At 41.5% G+C, this 9,517-nt stretch overlaps 7 non-coding genes across 7 annotated transcripts; all 7 read left to right on the forward strand.

Annotated features, from left to right (window-relative positions):
• Window positions 1-523: 523 nt before the first annotated feature.
• On the forward strand, window positions 524-596 carry trnar-ucu (transfer RNA arginine (anticodon UCU)). The gene has a single exon. It is a non-coding gene; the product is annotated as a tRNA-Arg (tRNA).
• Window positions 597-1,516: 920 nt separating this feature from the next.
• trnar-ucu (transfer RNA arginine (anticodon UCU)) lies at window positions 1,517-1,589 on the forward strand. Its single transcript has one exon. It is a non-coding gene; the product is annotated as a tRNA-Arg (tRNA).
• A 925-nt stretch (window positions 1,590-2,514) lies between these two features.
• Window positions 2,515-2,587, forward strand: trnar-ucu (transfer RNA arginine (anticodon UCU)). Its single transcript has one exon. It is a non-coding gene; the product is annotated as a tRNA-Arg (tRNA).
• A 924-nt stretch (window positions 2,588-3,511) lies between these two features.
• trnar-ucu (transfer RNA arginine (anticodon UCU)) lies at window positions 3,512-3,584 on the forward strand. Its single transcript has one exon. It is a non-coding gene; the product is annotated as a tRNA-Arg (tRNA).
• A 925-nt stretch (window positions 3,585-4,509) lies between these two features.
• trnar-ucu (transfer RNA arginine (anticodon UCU)) lies at window positions 4,510-4,582 on the forward strand. The gene has a single exon. It is a non-coding gene; the product is annotated as a tRNA-Arg (tRNA).
• A 1,908-nt stretch (window positions 4,583-6,490) lies between these two features.
• trnar-ucu (transfer RNA arginine (anticodon UCU)) lies at window positions 6,491-6,563 on the forward strand. The gene has a single exon. It is a non-coding gene; the product is annotated as a tRNA-Arg (tRNA).
• Window positions 6,564-8,480: 1,917 nt separating this feature from the next.
• On the forward strand, window positions 8,481-8,553 carry trnar-ucu (transfer RNA arginine (anticodon UCU)). Its single transcript has one exon. It is a non-coding gene; the product is annotated as a tRNA-Arg (tRNA).
• Window positions 8,554-9,517: the final 964 nt, after the last annotated feature.

Genomic DNA, 9,517 nt, shown 5'->3' on the forward strand with positions numbered 1-9,517 from the left:
ACACAGAGGTTGATGGATCGAAGCTATCCAATTCTACTTTTAGAAATGAAGTGTAAACAGGGATTTTTTTTAAAAATTGGATAATTTCATGTGCATGTCTCTGTGCCCTCCGTAATTCTTTTTTATTAGCTGCTTTCTATCAATCCATATAGGTCATGCTGATCACAGAGAGACACAGTGGCTTAAGACACTGATCTCCTAATCCATGTATTGTGAATTCAAGTCTGGTTTTGGGGTACCTGAAAGTGGAGTGGATGAAATGGAAGTGTGCCTGGCAGTTAACCCAGTGATTTATGGATCGAAACCATCCTTTGCTTTTAGCAATGAAGTGCAACACAGAAATATTAAACCATCATTTCATGGGCATATCTAAGTGCCCTCCGTGATTATTTTTTGACTGCTTCTGTCAGTTTGTACAGGTCCATGCTGATTACAGTAGCGAAAGCGGAAGCGTGATGTCTACTTTAACCACGTGTACGATCAGTCGAAATCACTCTCTGCTATCCAGTTCTTTTCAGCAAGTGCCCCAGTGGCCTAATGGATAAGGCACTGGCCTTCTAAGCCAGGGATTGTGGGTTCGAGTCCCATCTGGGGTGGAAAAATGCAAATTCCTATGGAGGAAGAGAGGATCAGCACATAAAAGAGAGTTTGATGGATTGGATCTTTCTGATTCAATTTTAGAAATGAAGATTTAACAGGGATAAAAAGGAGAATTTCATGGGCATGTCTCTGTGCCCTCCGAAATGCTTTTTTTTTTTACAACTGCTTCTATCAGTTCGTAATGGTCTGCTGATCACACATTTCCACAGTGACTTAAGACACTGACCGCCTAATCCATTTATGTGAGTTCAAGCATTGTATTGGGGTACCTGAAAGTGGAGGGATGAAGGTGGAAGAGTGCAGGGCGTTAACCAAGTGATTTAGGGATCGAAACCATCCTCTGCTATCCAGTTTGCTTTTAGCATGAGTGCAAACAGAAGAGAAGAGCTGGGCCATAACACAGAGGTTGATGGATCGAAGCTATCCAATTCTACTTTTAGAAATGAAGTGTAAACAGGGATTTTTTTTTAAAAATTGGATAATTTCATGTGCATGTCTCTGTGCCCTCCGTAATTCTTTTTTTATTACTGCTTCTATCAATCCATATAGGTCATGCTGATCACAGAGAGACACAGTGGCTTAAGACACTGATCTCCTAATCCATGTATTGTGAATTCAAGTCTGGTTTTGGGGTACCTGAAAGTGGAGTGATGAAGTGGAAGTGTGCCTGGCAGTTAACCCAGTGATTTATGGATCGAAACCATCCTTTGCTTTTAGCAATGAAGTGCACACAGAAATATTAAACCATCATTTCATGGGCATATCTAAGTGCCCTCCGTGATTATTTTTTGACTGCTTCTGTCAGTTTGTACAGGTCATGCTGATTACAGTAGCGAAGCGGAAGCGTGATGTCTACTTTAACCACGTGTACGATCAGTCGAAATCACTCTCTGCTATCCAGTTCTTTTCAGCAAGTGCCCCAGTGGCCTAATGGATAAGGCACTGGCCTTCTAAGCCAGGGATTGTGGGTTCGAGTCCCATCTGGGGTGGAAAAATGCAAATTCCTATGGAGGAAGAGAGATCAGCACATAAAAGAGAGTTTGATGGATTGGATCTTTCTGATTCAATTTTAGAAATGAAGATTTAACAGGGATAAAAAAGGAGAATTTCATGGGCATGTCTCTGTGCCCTCCGAAATGCTTTTTTTTTTACAACTGCTTCTATCAGTTCGTAATGGTCATGCTGATCACACATTTCCACAGTGACTTAAGACACTGACCGCCTAATCCATTTATTGTGAGTTCAAGCATTGTATTGGGGTACCTGAAAGTGGAGGGATGAAGTGGAAGAGTGCAGGGCAGTTAACCAAGTGATTTAGGGATCGAAACCATCCTCTGCTATCCAGTTTGCTTTTAGCAATGAAGTGCAAACAGAAGAGAAGAGCTGGGCACATAACACAGAGGTTGATGGATCGAAGCTATCCAATTCTACTTTTAGAAATGAAGTGTAAACAGGGATTTTTTTTTTAAAAATTGGATAATTTCATGTGCATGTCTCTGTGCCCTCGTAATTCTTTTTTATTACTGCTTCTATCAATCCATATAGGTCATGCTGATCACAGAGAGACACAGTGGCTTAAGACACTGATCTCCTAATCCATGTATTGTGAATTCAAGTCTGGTTTTGGGGGTACCTGAAAGTGGAGTGATGAAAGTGGAAGTGTGCCTGGCAGTTAACCCAGTGATTTATGGATCGAAACCATCCTTTGCTTTTAGCAATGAAGTGCACACAGAAATATTAAACCATCATTTCATGGGCATATCTAAGTGCCCTCCGTGATTATTTTTTGACTGCTTCTGTCAGTTTGTACAGGTCATGCTGATTACAGTAGCGAAGCGGAAGCGTGATGTCTACTTTAACCACGTGTACGATCAGTCGAAATCACTCTCTGCTATCCAGTTCTTTTCAGCAAGTGCCCCAGTGGCCTAATGGATAAGGCACTGGCCTTCTAAGCCAGGGATTGTGGGTTCGAGTCCCATCTGGGGTGGAAAATGCAAATTCCTATGGAGGAAGAGAGATCAGCACATAAAAGAGAGTTGATGGATTGGATCTTTCTGATTCAATTTTAGAAATGAAGATTTAACAGGGATAAAAAAGGAGAATTTCATGGGCATGTCTCTGTGCCCTCCGAAATGCTTTTTTTTTTTACAACTGCTTCTATCAGTTCGTAATGGTCATGCCTGATCACACATTTCCACAGTGACTTAAGACACTGACCGCCTAATCCATTTATTGTGAGTTCAAGCATTGTATTGGGGTACCTGAAAGTGGAGGGATGAAGTGGAAGAGTGCAGGGCAGTTAACCAAGTGATTTAGGGATCGAAACCATCCTCTGCTATCCAGTTTGCTTTTAGCAATGAAGTGCAAACAGAAGAGAAGAGCTGGGCACATAACACAGAGGTTGATGGATCGAAGCTATCCAATTCTACTTTTAGAAATGAAGTGTAAACAGGGATTTTTTTTAAAATTGGATAATTTCATGTGCATGTCTCTGTGCCCTCCGTAATTCTTTTTTTATTACTGCTTCTATCAATCCATATAGGTCATGCTGATCACAGAGAGACACAGTGGCTTAAGACACTGATCTCCTAATCCATGTATTGTGAATTCAAGTCTGGTTTTGGGGTACCTGAAAGTGGAGTGATGAAGTGGAAGTGTGCCTGGCAGTTAACCCAGTGATTTATGGATCGAAACCATCCTTTGCTTTTAGCAATGAAGTGCACACAGAAATATTAAACCATCATTTCATGGGCATATCTAAGTGCCCTCCGTGATTATTTTTTGACTGCTTCTGTCAGTTTGTACAGGTCATTGCTGATTACAGTAGCGAAGCGGAAAGCGTGATGTCTACTTTAACCACGTGTACGATCAGTCGAAATCACTCTCTGCTATCCAGTTCTTTTCAGCAAGTGCCCCAGTGGCCTAATGGATAAGGCACTGGCCTTCTAAGCCAGGGATTGTGGTTTCGAGTCCCATCTGGGGTGGAAAAATGCAAATTCCTATGGAGGAAGAGAGATCAGCACATAAAAGAGAGTTTGATGGATTGGATCTTTCTGATTCAATTTTAGAAATGAAGATTTAACAGGGATAAAAAAGGAGAATTTCATGGGCATGTCTCTGTGCCCTCCGAAATGCTTTTTTTTTTTTACAACTGCTTCTATCAGTTCGTAATGGTCATGCTGATCACACATTTCCACAGTGACTTAAGACACTGACCGCCTAATCCATTTATTGTGAGTTCAAGCATTGTATTGGGGTACCTGAAAGTGGAGGGATGAAGTGGAAGAGTGCAGGGCAGTTACCAAGTGATTTAGGGATCGAAACCATCCTCTGCTATCCAGTTTGCTTTTAGCAATGAAGTGCAAACAGAAGAGAAGAGCTGGGCACATAACACAGAGGTTGATGGATCGAAGCTATCCAATTCTACTTTTAGAAATGAAGTGTAAACAGGGATTTTTTTTAAAAAATTGGATAATTTCATGTGCATGTCTCTGTGCCCTCCGTAATTCTTTTTTTATTACTGCTTCTATCAATCATATAGGTCATGCTGGCTCCCAGAGAGACACAGTGGCTTAAGACACTGATCTCCTAATCCATGTATTGTGAATTCAGTCTGTTTTGGTACCTGAAAGTGGAGTGATGAAGTGGAAGTGTGCCTGGCAGTTACCCAGTGATTAGGATCGAAACCACTCCTGCTTTTCAGTTTGCTTAGCATGAAGTGCAAACAGAAATATTAAACATCATTTCATGGGCATATCTAAGTGCCCTCCGTGATTATTTCTGACTGATTCTGTCAGTTTGTTACAGGTCATGCTGATTACCAGTAGCGAAGCTGAAGCGTGATGTATACTTAACCACGTGTACGAATCAGTCGAAATCACTCTCTGCTATCCAGTTCTTTTCAGCAAGTGCCCAGTGGCCTAATGGATAAGGCACTGGCCTTCTAAGCCAGGGATTGTGGGTTCGAGTCCCATCTGGGGTGGAAATCGCAAATTCCTATGGAGGAAGAGAGATCAGCACATTAAGAGAGTTTGATGGATTGGATCTTTCTGATTCAATTTTAGAAATGAAGATTAACAGGATAAAAAAGGAGAATTTCATGGGCATGTCTCTGTGCCCTCCGAAATGCTTCGTTTTTTTTTTACAACTGCTTCTATCAGTTCGTAATGGTCATGCTGATCACACATTTCCACAGTGACTTAAGACACTGACCGCCTAATCCATTTATGTGAGTTCAAGCATTGTATTGGGGGTACCTGAAAGTGGAGGGAATGAAGTGGAAGAGTGCAGGGCAGTTAACCAAGTGATTTAGGGATCGAAACCATCCTCTGCTATCCAGTTTGCTTTTAGCAATGAAGTGCAAACAGAAGAGAAGAGCTGGGCACATAACACAGCGGTTGATGGATCGAAGCTATCCAATTCTACTTTTAGAAATGAAGTGTAAAACAGGGATTTTTTTTAAAATTGGATTAATTTCATGTGCATGTCTCTGTGCCCTCCGTAATTCTTTTTTTATTACTGCTTCTATTCAATCCATATAGGTCATGCTGATCACAGAGAGACACAGTGGCTTAAGACACTGATCTCCTAATCCATGTATTGTGAATTCAAGTCTGGTTTTGGGGTGGTACCTGAAAGTGGAGTGATGAAGTGGAAGTGTGCCTGCAGTTAACCCAGTGATTTATGGATCGAAACCATCCTTTGCTTCTTAGCAATGAAGTGCACAACAGAAATATTAACCATCATTTCATGGGCATATCTAAGTGCCCTCGTGATTATTTTTTTGACTGCTTCTGTCAGTTTGTACAGGTCATTGCTGATTTACAGTAGCGAAGCGGAAGCGTGATGTCTACTTTAACCACGTGTACGATCAGTCGAAATCACTACCTCTGCTATCCAGTTCTTTTCAGCAAGTGCACCAGTGGCCTAATGGATAAGGCACTGGCCTCTAAGCCAGGGGATTGTGGTTTCGAGTCCCCATCTGGGGTGGATGAAATGCAAATTCCTATGGAGGAAGAGAGATCAGCACATAACAGAGAGTTTGATGGATGAATCTTTCTGATTCAATTTTAGAAATGAAGATTTAACAGGGATATAAAAAGGAAGAATTTCATGGGCATGTCTCTGTGCCCTCCGAATGCTTTTTTTTTACAACTGACTTCTATCAGTTCGTAATGGTCATGCTGATCACACATTCCACAGAGACTTAAGACACTGACCGCCCTAATCCATTTATTGTGAGTTAAGCATTGTATTGGGTACCTGAAAGTGGAGGATGAAGTGGAAGAGTGCAGGGCAGTTAACAAGTGATTTAGGGATCGAAACCATCCTCTGCTATCCAGTTTGCTTTTAGCAATGAAGTGCAAACAGAAGAGAAGAGCTGGGCACATAACACAGAGGTTGATGGATCGAAGCTATCCAATTCTACTTTTAGAAATGAAGTGTAAACAGGGATTTTTTTTAAATTGGATAATTCATGTGCATGTCTCTGTGCCCTCCGTAATTCTTTTTTTTTACTGCTTCTATCAATCCATATAGGTCATGCTGATCACAGAGAGACACAGTGGCTTAAGACACTGATCTCCTAATCCATGTATTGTGAATTCAAGTCTGGTTTTGGGGGGGTACCTGAAAGTGGAGTGATGAAGTGGAAGTGTGCCTGGCAGTTAACCCAGTGATTTATGGATCGAAACCATCCTTTGCTTTTCAGTGCACACAGCAAAGAAATTTCAAACAATCTAAGTGCCCTCCGTGATTATTTTTTGACTGCTTCTGTCAGTTTGTACAGGTCATGCTGATTACAGTAGCGAAGCGGAAGCGTGATGTCTACTTTAACCACGTGTACGATCAGTCGAAATCACTCTCTGCTATCCAGTTCTTTTCAGCAAGTGCCCCAGTGGCCTAATGGATAAGGCACTGGCCTTCTAAGCCAGGGATTGTGGGTTCGAGTCCCATCTGGGGTGGAAAAATGCAAATTCCTATGGAGGAAGAGAGATCAGCACAAAAAGAGAGTTTGATGGATTGGATCTTTCTGATTCAATTTTAGAAATGAAGATTTAACAGGGATAAAAAGGAGAATTCATGGGCATGTCTCTGTGCCCTCCGAAATGCTTTTTTTTTTACAACTGCTTCTATCAGTTCGTAATGGTCATGCTGATCATCACACATTTCCACAGTGACTTAAGACACTGACCGCCTAATCCATTTATTGTGAGTTCAAGCATTGTATTGGGGTACCTGAAAGTGGAGGGATGAAGTGGAAGAGTGCAGGGCAGTTAACCAAGTGATTTAGGGATCGAAACCATCCTCTGCTATCCAGTTTGCTTTTAGCAATGAAGTGCAAACAGAAGAGAAGAGCTGGGCACATAACACAGAGGTTGATGGATCGAAGCTATCCAATTCTACTTTTAGAAATGAAGTGTAAACAGGGATTTTTTTAAAAAATTGGATAATTTCATGTGCATGTCTCTGTGCCCTCCGTAATTCTTTTTTTATTACTGCTTCTATCAATCCATATAGGTCATGCTGATCACAGAGAGACACAGTGGCTTAAGACACTGATCTCCTAATCCATGTATTGTGAATTCAAGTCTGGTTTTGGGGGTACCTGAAAGTGAGTGATGGAAGTGTGCCTGGCAGTTAACCCAGTGAGTGATTATGGATCGAAACCTCTCCTTTGCTTTTAGCAATGAAGTGCACACAGAAATATTAAACCATCATTTCATGGGCATATCTAAGTGCCCTCCGTGATTATTTTTGACTGCTTCTGTCAGTTTGTACAGGTCATGCTGATTACAGTAGCGAAGCGGAAGCGTGATGTCTACTTTAACCACGTGTACGATCAGTCGAAATCACTCTCTGCTATCCAGTTCTTTTCAGCAAGTGCCCCAGTGGCCTAATGGATAAGGCACTGGCTTCTAAGCCAGGGATTGTGGGTTCGAGTCCCATCTGGGGTGGAAAAATGCAAATTCCTATGGAGGAAGAGAGATCAGCACATAAAAGAGAGTTTGATGGATTGGATCTTTCTGATTCAATTTTAGAAATGAAGATTTAACAGGGATAAAAAAGGAGAATTTCATGGGCATGTCTCTGTGCCCTCCGAAATGCTTTTTTTTTTTTACAACTGCTTCTATCAGTTCGTAATGGTCATGCTGATCACACATTTCCACAGTGACTTAAGACACTGACCGCCTAATCCATTTATTGTGAGTTCAAGCATTGTATTGGGGTACCTGAAAGTGGAGGGATGAAGTGGAAGAGTGCAGGGCAGTTAACCAAGTGATTTAGGGATCGAAACCATCCTCTGCTATCCAGTTTGCTTTTAGCAATGAAGTGCAAACAGAAGAGAAGAGCTGGGCACATAACACAGAGGTTGATGGATCGAAGCTATCCAATTCTACTTTTAGAAATGAAGTGTAAACAGGGATTTTTTTTTTAAAAATTGGATAATTTCATGTGCATGTCTCTGTGCCCTCCGTAATTCTTTTTTTATTACTGCTTCTATCAATCCATATAGGTCGCTGATCACAGAGAGACACAGTGGCTTAAGACACTGATCTCCTAATCCATGTATTGTGAATTCAAGTATTGTTTTGGGGTACCTGAAAGTGGAGTGATGAAGTGGAAGTGTGCCTGGCAGTTAACCCAGTGATTTATGGATCGAAACCATCTCTTTGCTTTTAGCAATGAAGTGCACACAGAAATATTAAACCATCATTTCATGGGCATATCTAAGTCCTCCGTGATTATTTTTTGACTGCTTCTGTCAGTTTGTACAGGTCATGCTGATTACAGTAGCGAAGCGGAAGCGTGATGTCTACTTTAACCACGTGTACGATCAGTCGAAATCACTCTCTGCTATCCAGTTCTTTTCAGCAAGTGCCCCAGTGGCCTAATGGATAAGGCACTGGCCTTCTAAGCCAGGGATTGTGGGTTCGAGTCCCATCTGGGGTGGAAAAATGCAAATTTCTATGGAGGAAGAGAGATCAGCACATAAAAGAGAGTTTGATATTGGATCTTTCTGATTCAATTTTAGAAATGAAGATTTAACAGGGATAAAAAAAGGAGAATTTCATGGGCATGTCTCTGTGCCCTCCGAAATGCTTTTTTTTTTACAACTGCTTCTATCAGTTCGTAATGGTCATGCTGATCACACATTTCCACAGTGACTTAAGACACTGACCGCCTAATCCATTTATTGTGAGTTCAAGCATTGTATTGGGGTACCTGAAAGTGGAGGGATGAAGTGGAAGAGTGCAGGGCAGTTACCCAAGTGATTTAGGGATCGAAACCATCCTCTGCTATCCAGTTTGCTTTTAGCAATGAAGTGCAAACAGAAGAGAAGAGCTGGGCATAACACAGAGGTTGATGGATCGAAGCTATCCAATTCTACTTTTAGAAATGAAGTGTAAAAAGGGATTTTTTTTAAATTGGATAATTTCATGTGCATGTCTCTGTGCCCTCCGTAATTCTTTTTATTACTGCTTCTATCAATCCATATAGGTCATGCTGATCACAGAGAGACACAGTGGCTTAAGACACTGATCTCCTAATCCATGTATTGTGAATTCAAGTATTGTTTGTGGGGTACCTGAAAGTGGAGTGAGTGAAGTGGAAGTGTGCCTGGCAGTTAACCCAGTGATTTATGGATCGAAACCATCCTCTGCTTTTGCTTTTAGCAATGAAGTGCACACAGAAATATTAAACCATCATTTCATGGGCATATCTAAGTGCCCTCCGTGATAATTTTTGACTGCTTCTGTCAGTTTTGTACAGGTCATGCTGATTACAGTAGCGAAGCGGAAGCGTGATGTTACTTTAACCCGTGTACGATCAGTCGAAATCACTCTCTGCTATCCAGTTCTTTCAGCAAGTGCCCCAGTGCCTAATGGATAAGGCACTGGCCTTCTAAGCAGGG

This window comes from Oncorhynchus kisutch, unplaced genomic scaffold (assembly GCF_002021735.2).
Source record: "Oncorhynchus kisutch isolate 150728-3 unplaced genomic scaffold, Okis_V2 scaffold881, whole genome shotgun sequence".
Classification (NCBI taxonomy): Eukaryota; Metazoa; Chordata; class Actinopteri; order Salmoniformes; family Salmonidae; genus Oncorhynchus; species Oncorhynchus kisutch.